This window comes from Mauremys reevesii, linkage group 11 (genome assembly GCF_016161935.1).
Source record: "Mauremys reevesii isolate NIE-2019 linkage group 11, ASM1616193v1, whole genome shotgun sequence".
NCBI lineage: Eukaryota > Metazoa > Chordata > Testudines > Geoemydidae > Mauremys > Mauremys reevesii.
This window is the reverse complement of record NC_052633.1, coordinates 67592963-67617279: the sequence shown is the minus strand read 5'-3', so window position 1 is coordinate 67617279 and position 24317 is coordinate 67592963. Positions and strand designations below refer to the sequence as shown.

General features: G+C 46.0%; 1 protein-coding gene across 12 annotated transcripts in view; it reads left to right on the top strand.

The window, feature by feature from the left end:
* Positions 1-24317, top strand: part of SLC15A2 (solute carrier family 15 member 2) — a 124795-nt gene that overhangs the window by 10454 nt on the left and 90024 nt on the right. For 6 of the 12 annotated variants that reach the window (XM_039495704.1, XM_039495702.1, XM_039495701.1 and 3 more), the window contains exon 1: positions 5303-5429. The exons of 3 other annotated variants lie outside the window; for them this stretch is intronic. The gene's annotated coding sequence lies outside the window, so the exon portion shown is untranslated. Of the gene's footprint in view, positions 1-5296; positions 5430-24317 lie in introns of those variants that run through there. 3 more of the 12 variants (XM_039495706.1, XM_039495709.1, XM_039495711.1) reach the window with 3 other exon arrangements.

Genomic DNA, 24317 nt, shown 5'->3' with positions numbered 1-24317 from the left:
GTAATGATATCAACTCCACCATGGGCTAGCAATTGAAGTTATCATATGACCGCTTCAAAGTGGCCGTGTCAGTTTATCTTGGTCCAGTTCCAAATTATTAAAAAAACAACAACAACTTGGCATTGCTGTGGTTGTTTTGTGTTTTAAGTAGAGAGCACGTTGTAAAACAGTCAGTGGCATTTATTAAAAGGAAAACACTTAGGGCATAGGCTCCATCCATTCAGAGAAGACAGTGAGTAACGACCCCTTAATGGATGAGGCAAGCCAGAGCCTTAAAGTGACTGTAATATTTTTCAAAGTCAAAATGGGAACACAGGGCTAACGCCTCCACACTTGTGCTGCTTACCAATGCTGAGTGGCACGCCGGCACTAGATACATGGCTAGATAATGTACTTCAGCAGCAGTTACATGGGGACATTAGCTGCCGTGCAATGCATTGCAGTTAAGAGACAAGATTTATTGGTTCTTTAGAAGCATTCCTATAGTACTCATTGCTGCCGTCTCTGAGCACTCCAAACACAGCTTCACGCTTCTAAGAGTGCCTTCCCTGCAAGGGTCTCAAGATAAACAGGCCCTCTGCACACCTGTGAGGCAAGTCAGTGTTATGTATCCCTGATTACAAAGGGAGAAACTGATCTACTGAGAGCATAAGTAGTCACACAATAAGGGGGGAGGGATAGCTCAGTGGTTTGAGCATTGGCCTGCTAAACCCAGGGTTGTAAGTTCAATCCTTGAGGAGGCTACTTAGGGATCTGGGGCAAAAATTGGTTCTGCTAGTGAAGGCAGGGGGCTGGACTCAATGACCTTTCAAGGTCCCTTCCAGTTCTAGGAGATTGGTATATCTCCAATTATTACCTTTAAAAAAATTACCTTTAAAGCCTGTGGTGGGTTTGGCTCCTGACTCTGCATCTTCTGATTGCTAGTCCTGTGCTTTAGCCCCAAGAGGTGTCTTCCCTCCAGCTGCAGGAGGTGGGAGTATCTGTTCTAAGGGCCAGACTGTTCTGTCTGCTAAGGAATGCTGCCTGCTCTCTTTGAGAGTTGACAAAGAGTCCTGTGGCACCTTATCGACTAACAGAAGTATTGGAGCATGAGCTTTCATGGGTGAATACCCACTTCATCAGACACATGACTCTTTGAGAGTTGTGCACATGAACTCAGGTACATAGCTCTGGGTCATAGACACTACATTATCATTGAGTTTCAAATGGGCTAATATGTATCTTTGAGTATCCGTTCTAGATTAGTTCAGTCAACTCAGTCTCACTCAGAGTGCTGCAGACATTAAATGGTCCAGCACTGAACTCCAGGGCTACTTCATACCATCAGTTCTTGTGACGCAGTAGGGTGTGGGGTGGATTGATCTGGGAATGTTGTTTAGTTTTACTGGGACTGTCTGCATGGGGGATGGGAGAGCAGGGGATGACTTTAGGTGAAGGATGGTACCTGAGCCAGGAAGGGAGGTGGGGCGAGTCGACTCCTTTGCCCGGGAAACTGAACAAAGGGAGAGGGGGAGAGAAGGAGGGAGAGAGACCCTGCTGGAGGGGTTTTTGGTTTCAGTTTTGGGAAGGCTGGGAAGAGGCAGGGAACCCCAAGTCTGGGGTCTAAGATCCTTGCCCCCCAGAGGGACCTGGCTGAGGGGTCCTGGTTGTACCTACAAGTCCTGCTTGAGACTGTATTCCTGTCATCTAATAAACCTCCTGTTTTACTGGCTGGCTGAGAGTCACGGTGAATCGCAGGAAGTGGGGGGTGCAGGGCCCTGACTCCCCCACACTCCATGACAGTTCTTCACCCCATTTCTTCTGCACTGTCATAGACTTTGTGATGAGAAAAGTGATGGCTGATGTTGAAGACAATGGTATTATTTGGGCAAGACAGAAGCTGCAAGACTTTGATTTTTGCCAATGATATGATCATTCTATATACCAACGTGGGTGGAATGGAAAGATTCTTTATGAGCATAAAAGCAGAAGCTGTCCAAGTGGGCCTCCCTATCAGTACTCAGAAGACCAAGACTCGGGAGATAGGAGAGAATGCTGTCAAAACTAGTGATTGAGTGACTGATGGAGAAGAGTACAAAAGAGTTGATGACTTTGTCTATCTTGGGAAATAAAATATCTGCCCATGGCCAGCTCACTAAAAAAGTGAAGGCAAGAATCAGTAAAGCCAGTAGATCATTTTCCCATTTGTCAAACATATGGCAAGAGTAAGAAGATTGTATAAAGCTATTGTTGTCCAAATGCTACTGTATGCCTGAAACTTGGCACATGGTGGAAGCACACAACAAGAAGCTGAATGCACTCCACCAGTGTTGTTTATGAAGAATCTTGGGAATTCATTGGAGAGATTGTGTGACCACTGGTGAAGTGATGTGTTGCATAGGTCATCAGACTGCAGAATCATAGAATATCAGGGTTGGAAGGGACCTCAGGAGGTCATCTAGTCCACCCCCCTGCTCAAAGCAGGACCAACCCCCAGACAGATTTTTGCCCCAAATGGCCGCCTCAAGGATTCAGCTCATAACCTGGGTTTAGTAGGCCAATGCTCAAACCACTGAGCTATCCCTCCCCCAATTAGATGAGACAGCTACAGTGCTTTGGGCAGGCCATCAGGCTATCCCTCCCAAGTTTGCAGAAGCACAAACTTCGATTGGATCCCACCCGGAAGGAAGAGTGACTGCAGGATCGTGGAAAAGGATGCTGCCATCATGAAGACAACTTACAATGGAGTCCAACATCTTGTTCTGGACAGATAGCAGTGGTGAAAAATTGATTGCCTTATGTGGCCATTAAGCAGATGAGATTCTAAGTCAAAAGCAAAGGCAGCAGGATGACTAAGCTACAGCCAGTCTCAGTGTCTGAAGGCCAGGATGCAGTTTATGCTGAATTTCTCCTTTCAGCTGTAGAATTCTTGAGGAAAATCCCAGAACTGAACTAGGGGAGGCTGTAGTCATGGGCTGATGGTATGAAGTACTACCAGAGGGCTGTGAGCTGGACAACTTAATGTCTGCAGTATTCCAAGGCTGGGGCTGGGGCAAAGCTGATTGATCAAAGACTATATTAGCACATTTGAAACTTAGCTGCGTAATAACTAAGTGATCATGAACTATACACTTCTAGCTTCAGACTCTCATGGATGGAAGTGGAGAGATGATTTATATACGTGAACCTGTTATTTATGAGCAGCTATGTACCTCATCTTCCTGTAGCCAACTTGAAAGAGTAGCAAATTTATCAGGTAGAGCCCCTTGAGTTAATACTTACAGTTGTTGTTTAAAACATGCAATCATTTTGGGGAACAAATCCTAAACAGCAGACACCGTATGGAAACTGAGAACAGGTGTGTGTGTGTGGTGGGGAGTCCAGGGACCTCACAGTCATTTGCCCTGTATCTTTATCCGTCTAACTGTGATCCCAATAGGCTAGATCACAGGTAGGGAACCTACGGCACGTGTGCCGACGGCGGCACGTGAGCTGATTTTCAGCGGCACTCCCACTGCCCGGGTCCTGGCCACCAGTCCGGGGGGCTCTGCATTTTAATTTAATTTTAAATTAAACTTCTAAACATTTTGAAACCTTATTTACTTTACATACAACAATAGTTTAGTTATATAATATAGACTTCTAGAAAAAGACCTTCTAAAAAGGTTAAAATGTATTACTGGCATGCAAAACCTTAAATTAGAGTGAATAAATGAAGACTCGGCACACCACGGCTGAAAGGTTGCTGACCCCTGGGCTAGATACAAGCAACCTTTCAGGAGTGGTGTGCCGAGTCTTCATTTATTCACTCTAATTTAAGGTTTCACGTGCCGGTAATACATTTTAACATTTTTAGAAGATCTCTTTTTAGAACGTCTATAATATATAACTAAACTATTGTTGTATGTAAAGTGAAGAAGGTTTTTAAAAATCTGAAGAAGTTTCATTTAAAATTAAATTTAAAATGCAGAGCCCCCCAGACCAGTGGCCAGGACCCAGGCAGTGTGAGTGCCACTGAAAATCAGCTCACGTGCTGCCTTTGGCACACATGCCATAGGTTGCCTTCCCCTGTACTATACCATCAGAACATCTCCTTTTGTCAGCAGACGCTGTGTCTACACTAGGGGGCTCCGCTGGTACAGCTAAAGCAGTATAGCTATATCAGCAGAACCTGTGTAGTGTAGACAAAGCCTAAGCTCTTTGAGGCAGGGACTGCTTGTCTCTTACTATGTGTATATACAGAACTTAGGACAATTAAGCCTTGACTGGAGCCTCTAGGCATTCCACTATTACACATAGTCATTGTCAAGATGAGTGTTCCGAGGCTCCTTTTACTTACCCTCCTAAATGCATCTAAATACATTCCCTAGACCAGATGCACTCCAATTTCTATCTTCATTTCCCTTACAGCTGCTGTGGATATTTTCATTCAAACATTTAATGCATCTTGAGGAGTGTCCCATTTTTTCCATAACCATGTCTGTTGTCTGTCCATTATCTAACCCTCTCCTGACAAGATATACAATCCCTGTCACAGCTTTCAGACCTCTCTTCCTTCTCTGCAAAGACACAGGGAAAATTAAAAAAACACCATAACACTTCCTCCACTTCATAAATACCACAATTTCTTCTCTTGCTGTCTCTACTTCATCCCTCTTTTTTTAGCAGAATAATTTTTCCTATTGACTCGGTTGCAGATCTGTTTGCAGATCACTGTTTTAAAATATTTGCTGTCGAGCTGATACTCAATATCTCTTTTTGCTCTTTTAATAACCCTCCTAACTCACTTCTCCTTGCTTAGTATAGATAGTTCATATTTTTTAACACAATTCTCTTTATTGCTTGAACTTCTCCTTACATTCTGATCTAACCATGTTGGCCCTAGATGCCTTAGGTTTAGCTTCCAGTCTAGACATTTGTAATGCAATGCTGCAGGCAACAGACACAATTACTATATAAACCACCCACCCATACATGCGAGAGGCTCCAGGGTTAGAACCATGATCCGTCTTTTCCAGAAACACAGGCCTCTCCTAATTGAGCTAAAGAAGAACCTCCCTCAGACAGTACTAGGCCTATTATCTCTTTTTGTGAGCCAGTCAGTAGATGGCAACATCGTTGTGATGGGGTGGACTAGGACCTGAGGCCCCCTGCTGGAGGCCTTGTGGACACCTCATCCCAGAAAAGAGCAGTAGAGAGGTCCTCCAACCTGCCTAGAGCAGCTGTGTGGGAAGCAGCCAATCAGTGCCCAGCAGGTCAATATAAGAAGAGCTGCAGGGCCAGAGTGACTTCAGCTCCTTGCTGGAGCTGTAGGAGTGTGGCTGGGGCTGGGGCTAGCGCTAGCTGATGGAGCTACAGAACCCCTGACAGGGCCATGCTGCCAGAAGCTGGGGAGAGTGAGAAAGACCCTGGAGCTGATTGCTGGGACTCCATTAGGACAAAGCCCTGAGGTAAGGGTGAAGATGGTGTGGGGAAGTGGCTCAGGGAATTAGAGAAGCTGTGCAATATAGTTAAAGGGACACAGCAGATGGCTGCTCTCTACAGGGTCCCTAGGCTGGGACCTGGAGTAGCGGGTGGGCCTGGGTCCTCCCATTAGTTATTGGGGGGGGGAAGTGGCCTGGACATTGAGGCACCCCAGAAGGGGGACTGAATGGAAGTGACATTGCCTCCAGGGAAGAAGCCCCGGGGCACCACTCTGTCAGAGCAGGGACAAACAGAGACATTAGAGGGCACTGAGACAGGCCCCTGTTGGACTTGTACCCTGGAAGGGGTTTTGCTTTGCTTTTATCTCACAGACAGACTGTGTGACTTGGTCAAAGGGCTGAGTCACTGAAGACCCACCACAAACAGAGTACAGGTGCACACACTTGGCCAGGGGGTGCTTATGAGAGGTGAATGTGACCCTATTATAATTGCATACTAATAAACCTGCAAAGAGTCTGCTCCAAGTCAATGTGAACCTATGGTAGGGTTGCCAACCCTCCAGGATTGTCCAGCCAAAATTGGCAACCCTGACCCACAGTGATGGGTGGCGTATAAGACTCTGAATAGACCAGTCTTTCTATGGACTTTGGGGGGGAGGGAAAGGAGTTCTCACCATGTGAAAATGGCAGCTGAACTCTAAATGCAGGGTTCTTAGAGATTTAGAGGTACAGCACACAAAGTATCACAATTTCCTTGTGCTACAGTACTAGAACAAGGAGAGAGTCTGAAACCAATAAAGCACTTCATCCAGGGTCAGCTCCAGGGCTTTTGCTGCCCCAAGCAGCAGCAGCAAAAAAAAAAAAAAAAAAGCTGTGATCACGATCTGCAGCTCTACTGCCACCACTTCAGCCTTTGGGGGCAATTTGGTGGCTGGCCCTTCGCACCGGGAGGGAGTGAGGGACCCGCCGCTGACGAGCTGGACGTGCCGCCCCTCACTGTCGGCAGCCCTAAGCAGCTGCTTGCTGGGCTGGTGCCTGAAGCTGGCCTTGACTTCATCACAAGGGCAAACATATTATCAAACTCCTGTGACCTAATGCACTGTGGCATGTGGATCAGGCTTCCTGCATGCCAGGAATACCCAAAAGCCGTGTTGTGCACTCCATTGCTGCACAATGTAAGCAAGGCAAATGTAAATGGGGTGTAAAATATTTCCATTGGGGTGAGTACAGTATTTCATCCTGAGCAGTCTACCTGCCTTGGCACTAAGTCATGAAACAAGGTGCAGGCAGTGGAGAATCAGGCTCAAAGAATCTACTGTGCAGAACTGAGTCTTCAACGTGGATTTGTATCGGAACTTAATAGAATCTATGTAATCAACTCCCTAATACCTGGGATGACTGCCAAGGACCCTCTTTAGTGCTGCTCAGGTCAGTGACTCTAAACAATAGATAAATGGTACTGTCCATTTAAATGCCATAACCAGTGCTGTCTGCAAGCATCTCCACAGCAATTTGTGCTTAAAAAAAAAAAGTGATAAACTCTCTTGCATTCCCAGCTGCAGCAGTTTTACCTTGGTCCAGCCACTTGCTTATCACCCACAAACTTTCTTGAATGCAATGAAATCTTTTAGTTGGATCCAGGACTATTTGGGGTGGGAGGGAAGCTCTCAACAAAGGGCTTGTTAATGGTGCACAGATGAAAATGCTGGGTGCTTCCTTGTTCATATTCACAGGTAAAAGCAAATGTGTATCACGTTTGATCTGTAACCCAGTTTCACCTCTTGTAGCATCATTAGTGTTGCAGACGAAGGCAAGAGCCAATCTGATGAATTTCCACTGAAGTCCTAAGAAGGGCCAGATGGCTGAATATTGTGATACAATTCCACCCAAGAGTTCTGCTTTTCAATAATAATGGCTCTTTTAAGGGCAGAAAAAGCTGTGCCAATATTACACCACCTTCCTAGTGCTTAAATGTATTGGAAGTGACAGCTGTGCTTCTAAGGCCATGTGAGATTCAGGATGTGTCTTCTGACTGGTCCTGCTTTGCTTTGTTGCTCTTACTTTAAAGATAGGCCCTTTGATTTCAAAGTGCCTATCATAAAGGCTTAGCCCAGTGGTTCTCAAACTTTTGGACTGGTGACCCCTTTCACACAGAAAACCTCTGAGTGCAACCCGCCCCCCCTTATAAATTAAAAACACCACTACAAATGCTGGAGGCAAAGAGGGATTTAAGGTGGAGGCTGATGGCTTGCGACCTCCCATGTAATAACCTGACGACCCCCTGAGGGGTCCTGACCCCCAGTTTGAGAACCCCTGATCTAGTCTGATGTCCTGTATAGTAGAGGCCCTAGAACTTCCCAACATTAATTCCTAGAGCAGCTCTTTGAGGACAAACATCCAGTCTTGATTTAAAAATTGTCGGTGATGCAGAATCCGCTGCAATCCTTGGTAAACTGTTCCAGTGGCTAATCACCCTCACTGTCCAAATTTTTTGCCTGATTTCCAATCTGAATTTGTCTAGCTTCAACTTTCAGCCGTTGGATCATGTTATACTTTTCTCTGCTAGACTGAAGCACCCATACTTAAATATTTGTTCCCCATGGAGATCCTTAGTCAACTGTAATCTGGTCACCCCTTAATCACCTTCTCTTTAAATTAAATAGATAGATTGAGCTCTTTGAGTCCATAAGGCATGTTTTCTAAGCCTTTAGTCAGTCTCATGGTTCTTCTCTGAATCCTATCCAATTTATTAACATCCTTGAGCTGGGGGCACAAGCGTGGCTATGGTATTCCAGCAGTGGTTGCACCAGTACCAAATATAGAGGTTAAATCTACTACTCCTCAAGATTTCCCTGGTTATGCATCCCAGGTTCAGCTAGCTTATTGTTGGCCACAGCATCACATTGGGGAGCTCATGTTCAGCTGATTATTCACCATGACCCCCATATTTTTTTCAGTTACTGCTTCACAGGGCTGAGTTCCCCATACTGTAAGTATGGCCTACATTCTTTGTTAATTGATGTATACATCTAGGATTGTTTGTTTACCCCCAGTTTCCGGAATGATCCAGATCCCTCTGAATCAGTGACCAGTCCTCTTCATTATTTACTACTCCCACAATTTTTGTCATCTGCAAATTTCAGTGATTTTGTTTTCTTTCAGGTCATTGATTAAAAATGTTAAATAGCATAGGGCCAAAAACTGATCCCTGCAGGAGCTCACTAGAAACACCCACTTGATGATGAATCCCCAATTACAATTATATTTTGAGGCCTCTCAGTTAACAATCCATCAATTTTGTGCCTTGCTAATTTTATATTGTAGTTTTAAAACAAAATATCTGTTTCTCATGACAAATTTCAGGTCTCAGGGTCATTCTGCATCAGAACAAAAAACATTTTGAAATCTCAACTTTCAGTGGAATGGAATTGCTGTTTTCTGGCCTGTTCTACCCCCTGGGTCCATCTCTATTCAGGCCAAATCATGCCAGACAAACTTGATCTTTTCTTTTTTTTTAAGGATACATTACAAAACTAATAGAATAAAATAATTGAGATGGTATCTCTCAATCTTTCTAACAAAATTAATTTAAATTGGCTTGGACACAAGTGCTGCAATATGGATTCGGTGCAGACCTGGGATTTTTAGAAAGCTGAAAGCATCCTGCTATGTCTGGCAAATGGTTTGCTTTTTTTTGCTTGATTGGAAGAGACAAAAACAAAGGTAGGCACTCAAATTTTCCCCTAAGTCCCATTTTCAAAAGGGACATAAGCCTGGATCCTCAAATGTATTTTGGTGCCTAACTCCATTGATTTAATTTCAACACTCTCTCAAAAAGTTTACTCCCAATGTAACATACAGTTGTTGACAACTGGAGATAAAAGCTAATGCTAAATGTCCTGGGAAAGCTGAGATTGTGTAGTAATACTTTCTAGCCCTAGGGGCTTATGAGTCATCTGACCTTAAAATCAGCATTCTGATCACCAAGTATCAGAGGGGTAGCTGTATTGGTCTATATCCACAAAAACAGCAAGGAATCCGGTGGCACCTTAAAGACAGATTTATTTGGACAAGCTTTCATGGGTAAAAACCCACTTCTTCAGATGCATGGAGTGACAATTACAGATACAAGCATAAATATACTGGCACATGAAGAGAAGGGAGTTACCTTACAAGAGGAGAACCACTGTGGACAAGGCCAATTCAGTCAGGGTGGATGTGGGCCACTCCCAATAATTGAGGAGGTGTCAATACCAAGAGAGGGAAAATTGCTTTTGCAGTAAGCCAGCCACTCCCAGTCCCTATTCAAGCCCCAATTAATGGTGTTAAGTTTGCAAATGAATTGTAGTTCTGCAGTTTCTCTTTGAAGTTTTTTTTTGTTGCAGGATGGCTACTTTTTAAATCTACTTTCCCCACCTGGGGAAGTGAGGAAACAGATTGACAGAGCAAGATGGGCCTGTCCTGTAGTAGGTAATTTGTGGGTACCCAACAAGGAAAATAACAGAACGCCACTGGCCATCATGTACAGCCCCCAGTTAAAACTTCTCCAGCACATCATCAGTGATCTACAACCTATCCTAGAAAATGATCTCACTGGCCTTGGGAGGCAGGCCAGTCCTTGCTTACAGACAGCCTCCCAACCTGAAGCAAATACTCACCAGCAACTACACACCACACCACAGAAACACTAACCCAGGAACCAAACCCTGTAACAAACCCCATTGCCTACTCTGTCCCCCTGTCTACTCTAGTGATACCATCAGAGGACCCAATCACATCAGCCACACCATCAGGGGCTGATTCACCTGCATATCTACTAGTGTGATATGTGCCAGCAATGCCTCTCTGCCATGTGCATTGGCCAAACTCGACAGTCTCTACTAAAAGACTAAATGGACACAAATCAGACATCAGGAATGGTAACATACAAGAGCAAGTAGGAGAACATTTCAATCTCCCTGGACATTCTATAACAGATTTAAAAAGTAGCCATCCTGCAACAAAAAAAGACTTCAAAGAGAAACTGCAGAGCTACAATTCATTTGCAAACTTAACACCATTAATTTGGGCTTGAATAGGGACTGGGAGTGGCTGGCTCACTACAAAAGCGATTTTTCCCTCTCTTGGTATTGACACCTCCTCAATTATTGGGAGTGGCCCACATCCACCCTGACTGTTGACAAGGCCAATTCACTGGTTCTCCTCTTGTAAGGTAACTCCCTTCTCTTCATGTGTCAGTATATTTATGCCTGTATCTGTTATCTTCACTCCATGCATCTGAAGAAGTGGGTTTTTTACCTATGAAAGCTTATGCCAAAATAAATCTGTTAATCTTTAAGGTGTCCCCAGACTTCATTTTTATTCTAATCACAACAATGCTTTCCACCCCCCATTCACTTTAGCTCTACTATGATTTTAGTGGCTGCGGTCTTGAACTGGTAGACTTGAAGCAATGCTGTATACCACTTGAAAGTTTGCAACCCCATCTTTCATAGGCAATAAAAAATTAATCTTTACTCTAAGAGTTTGTGGGACTAGTGGCTGCTAAAATCATGCTGGAATTGAAGTGGGGAGGACAACAGGAAACCAACTGGCAATCAGAATGAGCCTATTTTTAAAGCGGTGGGTATTATCCACTTTATTAAATTCTTTATTCAGTATTTTTGTTATTGAATTTTAATTACATCAGACTTCTGAGAAGTTTAATATTAATTTTTGTTAAGTTGTCAATCTATGCTCCCTTCCATAAGAAATAGGAACTGCTCTGTTCAAGATGGCTAAAAATTGCCCAATGAAGATAAGTGAAGAAAATATTAGATTTGACTGAGTCAGCTTTTTACAGTGGTAGGAATGTCTAGATAAAGTAAGATACATATCTTGGGAGTCAAATGGCTTCTCAGACTGCAGGGAGAGTAGAATTGTCATCAAACAATCAGTTATCTCACAGTCTAACACTTTATTTTAACTTCTGTGTACTTCAGTTTAACTCTGTGAAATGGAGAAAACAAATATATCATGATATTCACATCAACAGAAGTCAAAACTGAGAATTATTAGCCTGGGAGGTAAAGAGAAATAATAACTTTTTGCCTTGAGACAATACATCAAGCTGTTCTGTGAAACAGTAATGCCTGGAGTTCATGTAGTGGTACTGTTAATGAAGACATTCAGAATCCATGTATCTGGAAATGCCTCCAATTCAAAAAAGTAACCAGCATCACACCGGGGAGGTACATTTTGCCATGTGTGAATACGGTAGCATTCCCAAATTCATGCCATTAAAACCTCTATATCATAACATCACTTATTCAGTACACACACTATCTCTCCAGATAGATGCAAGTATATTAGATGATATATATTATGCTATCCCTTAAGCATAAATTAAAGCATTCGCTGCTGTGCACACTGTAAAGCCGCAAAGCCCCTTTCATAAATAACTCATGGTTTTGTTCCCTCTATTTACTAAGGCAGTACTTTGATCTACAGCAGCAAATTATACTTTTTGAATGTTTAAGTAAAACATGCTTCCGCATGGCTTTCACTTTGAGGCAATGTAAGACTTCCATGGGCTCCCCAATGCTTACTGAACTTCTGGTGCAAGGCATGTTATACAGCCCAGAAGCTGGACAAAGTGTATTGCTATTTTACATCTAATGTGGGAGCACCGTTTCCTTTTAGAATCCTTTCTCATCTCCCTCTATCAGACCATGCTGACAAACAAATCCAAGAGCAATGGACTGACTGCAACTAGGTTTCATTAGAAGAAAGCCATATTGTACATACATGGCCTAAAGTGGTCTGAATGCTGGTGGCTGGAGCGGGAACAGCTGGAATGTGTCATCTGCACAGCGGATTGGTTAAGAGAGTTTTCTAAATGTTCATTCTTTTGTTTGTGTTAGTGTTAATTGCATGGGAACATTTAAGTGACTCGGGTCTTCAGTGCCTGCAGGGACTAACCCCTCAAGCCAGCAGTTCTCAATGTGGGCAGTCATGAGTTTGGTTCCCAGTCAATGGCTTGGGATGGGAGGGTCACCAACTTGCTCCTCATTCTCCTTCCAGTCTGCTGCTGAACTTGGTTTGGTTAAACCACTTGACCTGGGGTCTCCTCAGAACCTGTGCAGTGGCTTTTGTCAGCACCTCCTTAAAAGCACTAAAAGACCAGGCATCATCTTTGAATCCCAGAGATCTGGGGCAAAGGATTCTGGGTGCAGCTGAACAGGAACCTTTTCAAATAAGGACATCGTATGTGGGAACCTCTGCCTTAAATCCTCAAAGTGCTGCATGGGGAAGCAGCCTTGCAATGCATATTCATGGCTGGGGAATCATGTAGTTCAACCCATTTGGAAACCTACCCATAATTTACAACAAACTATTTAGAGGTAAATCTATATATATTTTAAATCCTTCCTTTTTTCAAACGAGTCTTTCTATAGCTAAAGTTTAACCCTGGTCTAGAAAAGCAGACAAAGTGGAACAAACACTTGCATTCTGCTGTTACTCGGCTTTCAGAGCTCACTTCCACAAATGGCCTCGGGGTGGCAGCAGGACTGCAAGAATAGTGAGACTTCTAAACATCAGAGCCTCTTTGGTGAAGCTTCTTACTGCTGAACATAAAGCCAGGTTTACAATCCATTCCTCCTTTAATACACAGGCCTGGCCCTTGCCTTGCTGTAGGTTTCTGATGTATGGGGACAGATATTGGATTAGTAACTGCAGTGCACTAAGGACTTTACAGAAGATTAAAATGTCACAGTCCCTGCTCCACAGAGCTTATGATCTAAATCTAGCTTAACGTTGCAAGTGCTAGCCATGGGCAAAGGGATGGGGAGAGGAAAGGATGGGACAAGGTGAAGATCGGGGGTTGCTTGTTTACATATCGTTGAGGAAAGTACTCAAAGGTTTGTGGTGGAGGCCACATGCGCACCTGGGTGGAGCTTCATTACCCATCATTTGAGCTGCCCTACTGCTCATTTGTGGGAGGCCTCGAGGTGCTTCTCCAAAATGGGTATGAAGAATCCATCCAAACCCTTCTCAGTCATTGGGCTGTTTGTCCCTGGAGACCTTGGTTTGCACTAGAGGGAGTGTTTCAGCTGAGGTCTCCCTGATCATGACTGTGGATGTGACCTGGCTCAGGAAGATCTGTATGTGGGACAATGAAAACTAACCAATGCTTTTCTCTTTGGACTCCAGAGCATGTAGAGGGCCTCACCATCTTGTATATGTAGCTCCCTGAATGATACATGATACCCTCCACATGCTTCAGACAGGCCTGAGGGCTGATGAAGGCGCTCAGAACTAGGCAGGGATTCTACCTTCCTCCTCGTACCTACCCACAGTGTCCATCAGCTGCAGGTTCTTCCCTCCCCAGAGCACAAACCCTCTTTGCTCTTTATGCTGTCCCTCAACTCCCGCCTCCAGGCAAGCCCTTCTGGTGGGGGTGGGAGGCTGGAATGTCACAAGGGTTTCCATCTCAAATGACATGCAGGATGCACCATCTTATTCCAGACATAGGGAGGGATAGCTCAGTGGATGGAGCATTGGCCTGCTAAATCCAGGGTTGTTAGTTCAATCCTTGAGAGGGCCATTTAGGGATCTGGGGCAAAAATCTGTGTGGGGATTAGTCCTGATTTGGGCAGGGGGTTGGACTAGATGACCTCCTGATGTCCCTTCCAACCCTGTTCTACAAATTCTATATACTTCAGTGGTGATCTACCTTGATTCCCTCAGTGTGACACAAACTCTCCTTCCATTCAGTCTGTTGATGAGCTGCCTTACTCCCTCTGATAGTCCAGCCATTTATCTGGCTCTTAGAGTGAGTAAATAATATGCTCCATTATATGTCTGGCAATAGAGTATCTGCACACATCCTTAGGCAATCAATATACAAAGCCATTTGATGTTAGAAATGGTTTGTTCCAAGTGGCACTATATATCTTTATACTGTAAATCCACACACTGTCACTAGAAGCCCCACACATCTTATTACGCCGTTTTGCTTGCAAAGCAGTCTATTTCCTCTGAATTCAGGAGCAAGCAGATAAACCACCCCTCTTATACACAAAGCAAGATTCTTCCCTCTCCCCCTCCAAGCTGATACATAAGGTTTCTTTTTGAAATCAGCCTCCCCATTAGAAGCAGCAGGTTTTCCATGCCTGAGGGTGGAGGGGATAGGTCTCCAACTTTTAAAGAGTGTTCTAGGCCTTTAAGGTTATAGCAGTGTTTGGGGCCCCATTGTGCTAGATGCTGTACACACACACCTAAGAAGACAGCCCCAGCCCCCAAGGGCGTACAGTCTAATTAGGCAAGACACACAAAGGGTGGGAGAAAGGAAGTATCCTTGTCCCCATTTTAGAGATAGGGACTGGAGGCACGGAGGGGATAAAGCTGGGATTTTTCAAAGGAGCTGATGGGAGTTAGGTGACCAAATCTTTTGAAACTCCCAGCCTGTGTGACTTGCCCCAAGTTACAGAGGGAGTCCATGGTGGAAGCCAAAATCAAACCCAGATTGCCCAAGTCCCCATCCAGTGCATTAGCCACCTTTCCATCCAGCTTCCCCATATACGAGTTCTATAGTACAAAGGAGAAGTGCTTCATTACGTACGGATAGCCCCATGGTTTATCAATTTTTTGCACCTACTACTATAGCACCTTCCTTGGAAGACTCTCCAAGTCTAAGATTTTTGTTAATTTTTCTGAATTTAGTTTCACAATTCCCGTTTGAAGTAGGGACTAGGAAACTGAAGGGCATAGAGGTTAAGCAATTTGACCAAGGTTTCTCAGCAAGTCAGTGGTGGAACTAGTGATCTGTGTATCACTGGCATTTCTAAGATGCCTCTCATGTTGATTTCTAAGCAGGGGTATCTCAGAAGCAGGAACAGAACCCACTGCTGCTGCTTCCTAGTCCTGTGCTTTAGCCAATAGATCACATTTTCTCCTTGTAATGTCTTCTCTTGGGCAACTTCCATAGTAAAGGTGCTTTGGCCCACATAGTCAAAGGTATGTAAGCACCTAATTCTCCTGAATTTCAATGGGGGTTAGGGGCCTAACTATCATTCAGGCTGAGTATTTCTGCTTTGCATGTTACACAAAGGTTAGGCTTTTTTGGGGTGGGGAGAGGCAAGGCTCTGCCTGGTTGTACAGGCCAAGAACACTCCGGACTGGCTGGTGTCAATGGAGTTACTACTGCCATTATATAGGGGGGATTTAAAGAGACGTTGAGACAAAAACGTCCCAACCCCCAAACCAGGAAGGAGTTGGAATGTGGTAACTGCTTATTAATATGGATAAGATAATAACTTTGGCCTAGATCCTTCAAAGACAGAAGCACATGTGTAACTTTACACCTCGGACTACTCCCATTGCCTTCATTGAAACGGCTCATGTGAATGAAATCACTCGTGCTTCAGGTTTGCACGGTTAGGCAGTAGAACAAAAGGCAACATCCGAAACGTGATTTAGCTCTGAAAAGTGACTGTAAAACATGGAGAGCTGCTGAATCAGCAGATCTTGTCTGTAAGCCTCTGATGTGTGATGTGTCTCACACCTGCTGACCTTAGTGACAACGAAGGCTTTCTGAAGTTTTGACTGCTGTTGGTCTACAGAGCCAGCCCGGCTAAGGGAGTGAGCTGGACTCTGTTCCTTCTGGTGCATCAACACCAGTGTTTGTTAAATGCCCATCAGCAACGCCTGAGCAAGTCCACAGAGGCTCATAGGGCTACACACGAGGCACTGAGGCCCAGCAGAGAAACCCCCCCAGCTGGGGTAAGAGGGCTCCAGCACAGGTATCCGTTTGGGCGAAGGACCTCCCTTCCTCTCAGGGTTCTGGCTTGTAGCATAGTCCAAACACACAGATCTTCAACTATTTGTGAGTTTTAACAGTTTCTCCCTAATGGAGCAATTAGCCCAGGCTCAGCCCCGCCATGGCTCCCTTGTACTGTGAGCCCAATGGCTGTCTGTGCTGTCTGGGTCTGCACTGATTGCGTTGTTGAAGATTGTCTGCTAGTTCCCAGCTCAGAGGCAGCTTCTTTGCATCATTTAGGGAGAAACGGTCCAACCGTGAGAGTGTTAATTAGCGAGTGGGAAAACCTGCCATAGGAGGCCACTGGGACACGATCACTCGATGCGTTTGAGAAGGTACTTGTTAAAACATATAGAGGAGGGCTAGATTCTGTCCTTGGATGCAGAGGCTTAAATCTTAATGAAGCTGCATTTCCGTGCCCGAGGGCAAAACTGGACCTTTAGGGAACTGGAGTAAAGGACAGTGCTACCCTGGCACAGGCAGGTGGGCTATTGATAAGGCCAATACAATCCTGGACAGCGGTGGCCTGGCTAGAAATAATGGGCCACAGCCTCCGCTGATGTAAATCAGTATAGCTGTATTGACTTCAGTGGTGCCGAGCATTGAGCATCTGGCAAAACAGTTCTTTTTAAAGGACTCTCTGAAGCTTTGTTTCTCCTTTTCACCCCCATGTTCAGCATTTACTTGCTCATGATAAAATGTCTATCATGCATTATATGCACAGTCTCTGCTCAGAAGAAAGAGGGTAAGAGACTGCTGTTCTTATTGACTGTTTATTCACTTCTTTAAAAGTAATTAGGCATTTAATCAGTGCTTCTATGGATTTTTGGGGGAATCTGTAATTAAAATCTGCACAGTTCTTTTGCATTATATACTTAATTTTCTCCCCGTGTTGCTTGAATATCTTTTAATATTCTCACTCCCTGTAATGAAAACTGTCAGATGCTCTGACATAAAAACGAATGGCTCATGAAGCCACTGGAACGTGCTGCCAAACCTCAACCCTGTGAGGTTTTTGCTGTTAGAAAAGGTCAGATCAGTGATAACCCACATCTTGGGCTGTTAACAGGCTTGATCCAGTCCAAGCTGCTTCCCCCCTGCCCCTCAATGAATAGAGATATTTCTTTTCATCAGCATTACAGTGTGGAGAGGAGGAGGGGAAAGAAAAAAGAAAGGGCCGTCTCACTGTGGGAATGCAGCTGGTCTCTCGATAAACCTAATTTTAATCTGCCGTTAATTGAAAGCTTATCTTCTCCCGAAAGCAGGAATGACATTAATATAATAAAACAATGTAATAATTTAATAGCCCTGTTGGAAGTGACTCATCCGTGATGGAAAGATACTGATTTATCCCACTGTGTATATGGAGCCTGAGTGCATCAGTCCCCTAATCCTGCTGGTTTAGAAGCAGCCACAGGTAGTGGCAAAGCTGCTTTGGGAGCTTACAGCCTGGTTTGCTCATTCTGCACAATCATCTCAATGGCTGGACTGAATTGCTTGGAGAACATTGGGAGATGATGGTCAGGCTGGGTGTGTATGATACGATGATTACGGGCTCTCACCTGAATCTCATGATTGTTAGTGTAGTCCCAGAAATGAGACTCTTCATTTACAAGCAGGGGTCAACGCTGGGAAGTGGTTGGCTCCAGCACAGCTCTCCCTCCGGAACTATATATTGCAATTGCATCTACTAGATCAGGAGTGGGCTGACTTTTTGGCACGAGGGCCACATTGGGGTTGCGCAACTGTATGGAGAGCCGGGTAGGAAAGGCTGTGCCTCCCCAAACAGCCTGGCTCCGCCCCCTATCTGCCCCCTCCCACTTCCCGCCCCCTGACTGCCCCCCTCAGAACTCCCAACCCATCCAACCCCCCCTCCTCCTTGTCCCCTGACCACCCCCTCCCAGGACGCCTGCCCCCTATCCAACCAACCCCCCTGCTCCCTGTCCCCTGACTGCCCTCCCGACCCCTATCCACATCCCTACCCCCTGACAGGCCCCCCGGGACTCCCACTCCCCAACCCTCCCTGTTCCCCATCCCCTGACCTCCCCCCCAGAATCTGTGTCCCATCCAACTGCCCCCTTCTCCCTGACTGCCCCAGGACCCCCTGCTCCTTTACCCAAGCCCCCCCCCCGCTTCCCGCCCCCTTACCAGCAGCAGGAGCTCGCAACCTCGACACCCAGCCAGAACCAGCTGCGCTCCCGACGCTGCCCAGCAGGAGCGGCGGGCCAGAGCACAGCCTGCGTGGCTGCAGGGTAGGGGGGGCAGCAGGGGAGGGGCCGGCGACTAGACTCCCTGGCCAGGAGCTCGGGGGCCAGGCAGGACTGTCCTGTGGGCTGGATGTGGCCCGTGGGCCATAGTTTGCCCATGTCTATACTAGATGGTCAAGTCAAGGATGCTAGTCTAAGTGTCTTAACCATTCAGTAACTGAAGGGAGGGGATAATGCCAGTCCAGGAGGGAATCAGGCAGCCCTTGCCCATGGGCGCAGCCTGTGAGTATTTGACCTTCCTCTTCCAACTGGCCACAGTGGCAAAGAGGGGAGTCACAAAGGCCCCACTTACAGTCCTGAGCAGCACATTTGATCTCTCCACATCAGAAGAGCTTGAGCTTTTCCCAAAGATGGGGTGGAAGGTCAAAACGAAGAAGCTGGACTGATGGATCTGTCGTGAGATCGACATTGACTATGTTTGAAGCTTGCTCTTGCCAACTAGTATGCCACCTGGAGGTGACATCGAAGTTCCTTAGGGGAATTGCCCAAACTGGGTGATCTGAGCTAAGACAGTGCCTGAGTGGATTAAACATGCCTTTAAACAAGGGGTAGATGTGGCATGTCTTGCACCTTGAAGAGCAAATTCTGAAGGTGACGTTTGCCTGAGGTCAGGAGCGGTAATGCTTGAGAGAACCTGGTAGTCAGGACAGGTTGGTCAGTCTCATAGTACCGGTTGTTGCATGCATGCTTTCATTCAGCTGGGTGTCTACTCCTGCTGTGTGAAAAGAGCTGAGCTGCATCACAGAGCAATAGTCTGCTACAGAATAGCACAAGACAAATCCAGAATTTCTCAGTGTTGGCACATTGGCTTCCCAGGTAGAACCAGCTAGTTTTGTGATCAGGTTGTTTCTCGTCTTTGTTTTCAGCGAGGTCTTGGTAAGATGTTCCTGAAGTCAAGGTACAACCCAGTGTAATGCGCTTTTGGTACTAGGTTTAAATCTCCATCTTTTACAATAGTTGGACATCTCTTTAATGTCAGCATTCAATACTTCTAGATTACTGAGATCCGGAGCCTGTACTGCCAGATAGATGTCGTTTGCATATACAAAATGCCTGGCAATGGTGCTGGGAAGGCCATTTGTGAAGCTGTTGGAAAGGGTTGGTGTTAGAACCGGGCCCTGCGGTAGATCATTGCTTTGAGACCACCAGGAACGTTTTGTGTGTGTCCAATAAATCTCAGCAACAGTTCCACATGATAGTACACTTAATTAGGACCAATGACAGGTTGTATGCTAGGCTTTGTATGCCAGATTGTGTCACATGCAGCAGTAAGATCCAGGAATGCCGCACCTGTCTTCTGTCTGGTCTGCAGACTGACCAAGTCTTCTGGTGTGTCAGGAAGACTCCTGTTTGGAACCAGAAAACTCCCAGTTTGTTAAGGTGATCTCCTGCATAAAAACACATTACCCACTATCTTGTGCATCCGCCACAAGTGTGCATTGGCCTCTCTCTCTCTGAGTCAGTGAGCATGTGTGGCTGATGAACAAGATACTGGGTAATGAAGCTGGCCCCTGCTCTGCTTCTACTTCCATCATTGGGAGTGCGGGAGGGGCAGGGTTGGCTGGGCTCGGGGGCCAATGGCCAGACAGGAGGGGTAAATTTGAAGTGTGGTGATGGTGCAGAGGTTAGGCAGTGCAAGGTGGACGCAGGGAACGGGGTTGGTCAGTATGTCAGGGATGGGGTTGCACCCCATTCACCCCCAGGTCTTGGCTGCAGCAGGAAAGGGGTGTAGCTCAGGAAAAGGGGGAAACAGTCCAACTCTCCCCAGAACTCAGCACAGTGGGGGGAGTTCAGGAGCCAGGCGGGGGGGCTCATTCCCCATTTACCCCAGGCATTTGTGTGCAGTGGGTGAGGACTTGGGGAGGGGGGAACATCATCTCTCCTGGGGCTCAGCGCAGCAAGGAGGGGGTGCGGCTGCATGGGTCTGTTCCACTGCAAACAGCCTGCCGAGAGCGAGCTTCTTGTCTCTGCTTCCCCAGCTGTACCTGGGGCCCCGGACACTGCCCACAGCTGGGCTTATTACAGCCTTGCCGAGGTTGGGGCCTGCACTGAGCGGGAGGGGCACAAGTTGCTCACCTCATGGTGTGTTCTTTGGAGTGCAAGGCACGGCAGGGGAGAGAGACTGAATGGGGGCATTAGTGTGAGATATTCCCTTGAAATTAATTAATTTTACACTATATTGGTCAGTATGCTGGGCCTGCAAGCCATTCCTGATGTTGGTGGTGAGTGCCAGTGCTTGATCACATGTGTACTGGTTTGGTCTGAAACCTGCATCATCTATGCTCAGGAGATCATCAGAGGTGGGGGGAATTCTTTGAAGGATAAACCTCCAACTAATTTGTCTGCAAAGCTTAGCAAAGTGATGGGACGGTAACTTGTAGCAAATCAGCGGCCTCTCTGGTTTGGGCCGGACTATTTCTTTTGTTCTCCTCCAAATCGTAGGTGTTTTATGCTCCTGGATGACTCTGTAGGAAGATGGCTAGCTGCTGTCTGCTCATTTTTCCCAGGTTCTTTAGGAATTTAGGAGGGAAGTTATCAAGCCCACAGGCTTTTCCTGTTTTCAGTGTTTTGGCTGCTTTTTCGATTTCAGATGGGGTGAAAAGCTGGAAGCCTTTTCAGTTACGCTCTGTTTGTGTTGTTGCTATTTCTTCACCTCTTTCAAACTTTCTGTCCTTATCTGCCCTGGCTGTTAGGAGAGACTGGCTCATGGTGCTGTGTCGAAGGCTTCTGAGCAGCACCAATTTTTTTGATTAGTGCCCAGGCTTTGCAGCTATATCTTGCCATGTTTAGCTCTGCGTGTTCCTCTAGAAGCATACAAGCTGTCTAAAAGATGTGTGGTCATGTCTAGATTGCATTTTCTTCATATTACTTGAGGAGTTCTGCACACTCCTCATCTAGGCAGGGAATGTAGGACTTATAACAACCTCTTGAAATTGACTTGCTGGCAGCTTTGTAAATGGCTTTTGTGAACCACAGGTAAGCTTCTTCAGCTTAAATGGCTGGGTCTGGGAGCTTAGGGGTAGGCCAGGGTTGGGTAGGGGACTTGTACGCATTTGCCACGTTGACATGACTGACTCTCACAAAATCACCGGGGTGTGAATTAGGGGAATAGTTGAGTGTCAGCAAGATCTACTCTAATATAGATAATATGGCTACGTGCATGACGTAGAGAGTAACTCACAAGATCATAATCAAGCTGGCAGAAAGAGTCAACATTTTCAGGGCAAGGCCAATGTCCAAGGTTTCTTGATCATAGTTAAGATTGCTGAGACTGCTTGAGAGCCCATGCTGGCCAGGAGCTGAGAGATCTGGTCTGCTAGCTGCAGCTTTGGTTTTCCTGTCTCAGAAGGGTACTTACAGCGCATGCAACAGGAATGTAACTGCATTATACCTCACTCTGGAACTAAGAGTGGAGAGAGTGCCTCCCCCTTCCAGGCTCCTTCGCAGACTTCCCCTCCTTGGTGCAGTGAGATCTCCCCCTTCTATTTCATTGTTATCTGAACCACTGTTTACATACATTAGGTCAGGGCAGGCACGTATAGCCTGCTACCGGTCCCACCTAACCCAGTGCAACCTGCCATGGTTTGGGTGCTCAGCAACTAAACTCGAAACTCCACCACTCAATGGGGGTATGCCAGATACCCCTGGAATAAAAAACAATATCCACAAAGGAGTAACTCCATCTGGCACTGCTGCCTTGCTGCTAGTTCTTGGTTGAACAAAGGTCAGGGGAGAAAATCCTGAATCAAATCTCCTGTCGATCCTTCCAGCATCTCCTGCAGCTGTGCTGGCTTCCAAACATCATGCTCTTCAAGTCTTTGGCCTAGTCAGTACTTCTGAGGGGGGCTTTTGTCCTAAGGCAAGACTCTGCCTCCTTCCTTTCTTCCTAGGTATACGCACCGAAGGTTCGGTTACAATGGTTGCCCTCTCCAGACTTCCTTGTTGGAACGAAAGGACAATGTGCACAGGTATGTCAAACTCGAATAGGTCCAAGGCCCTAGAAAGTCAGCCTTCTCTGACAGCGACCTAGAGAAATTCAACATCCATGTAGCCACTTTCTCTGCAACCAGATTAGCTGACACAGGTTCTTTATGGCGAGATGCATTACCCATTTTTTCTGGCATGGAAAAAGCAAACAGGATAGCCATGAACATGGTGTGGGTTTTGCATTCAAAAATTAGTACCTGTGGTCAAATGGACGTGCATATCCAGAGAGTTAGTACGGCTTCTATGCCAGTAGATCAGCTATTGTCATTGCCTTCATACTAAGGCAACTGCAAGACAAGTGTCAAGAACAAGGAAAACCTCTATATGTGGCCTTCATAGATCTTACAAAGGATTTTGACCTGGTCAGCACAAAGGGCCTTTTCCAATTGCTAGAGAGAATTGTTTGCCTCCTCAATCCTCCTTAGTCTGATTTGATCCTTCTGTGATGGTATAAAGGCTACAGTCCAGTATGATGCTGATCCTTCTGACAGCTTTGAAATCCACAGTGGTGTCAAACTGGAATATGTTTTGGCACCAGGACTCTTCAATATAGTATTTTCTGCTGCTTTGCTGTACTTTCTCATCTAGCACCAAAGGTGTATATCTCCATACAAGACCAGATGGAAAACTTCCACACTTCATGTTCAAGAGCAAAACGAAACACCTGCTGATAGGAGAACTTCTTTATACCGATGATGCAGTGCTCATCACCCATAGTGAAGAGGCACTCCAGCAGCTTTGCAGTAGCATTGCGCTAGCTTGTATTGAATTTGGCCTAATCATCAGCTTAAGAAGACAATGATTATGGCCTAAGGTCTGTGGATTGCACCAGAAGTTTTAACAGCTAGCACCAATCTAGAACTTGTACACAAGTTTTGCTATCTAGAATCAATTATAACAAGAAACTAACCCGGAACACCAAGATAGTGCTGCTACTGAGGGCCGGCCTTCTGCTGTGCTCTGCAGAGGGCTGTCAGAGTGCCTAACACAGCTGAGGGAGAGACCATGCTACTTAATACAGCTCCTCCCCTGCCCTTGATTCCCCCCCGCCTCTTTCTCTGCTCAGGCCCTGGTCCCACCTCCTCCTTGCCCCATTGCGTCTCTCTCCCCTCCACCCAGCTCTGCTGGGGAACTCACATGGGCTTTAGCAGCTGATTTCCATCTCAGGATATTTGAGGGCTTTGTTCAAGAGTAAATGACAGCATGGTGGACACTGACAAATTGGATGACATTCAGAGTTGTAATCTCCTTGCTGCTCACACATTGCTCCTGGTGTCTTAGTCTTGGCTCCGACAATGACTCCCTAGGTGGCCTTGAGCAAATCATGTCTCCGCTCTGTGCCTCAATTTCCCCATCAGAAAAACGGAGACAATGATACTTGCCAGCTTCACAGGGGTGATATAAATGCATGTTTGTAAAGTACGCTCAGATCCTCAGCTGAGGGGCTCTGAAAGGTAGGTGTTGCTACCAACTTGTGGATATATTTGTGGCTATCTCTAGATGGCAAAGGCTCTGTGGTTAAAGCACCAGAATGGGAGGTGGGACAGTTGGGCTCTGTCACTGAGCTACTGGGTGACTCTGGCCAAGTTACCTCACCTCTCTGTGGCTCAGTTTCACCATCTGTAAAATGGGGACACACAATACTTACCACACAGGTGATGTTGTGAGTCTTAGGCTATGGTTACACTCCAGAGCTTACAGCGGTGTAGCTGCACTGATGCAGCTGCACTGCAGTAGCACTGCTAGTGCAGACGCTCTAAGCCAACGGGAAAGAGGTCTCCTGTCAACTTCATTACTCCAGCCCCCACGAGCGGCAGTAGCAGCTCTCCCGCCGACATAGCGCTGTCTGCACCGGCACTT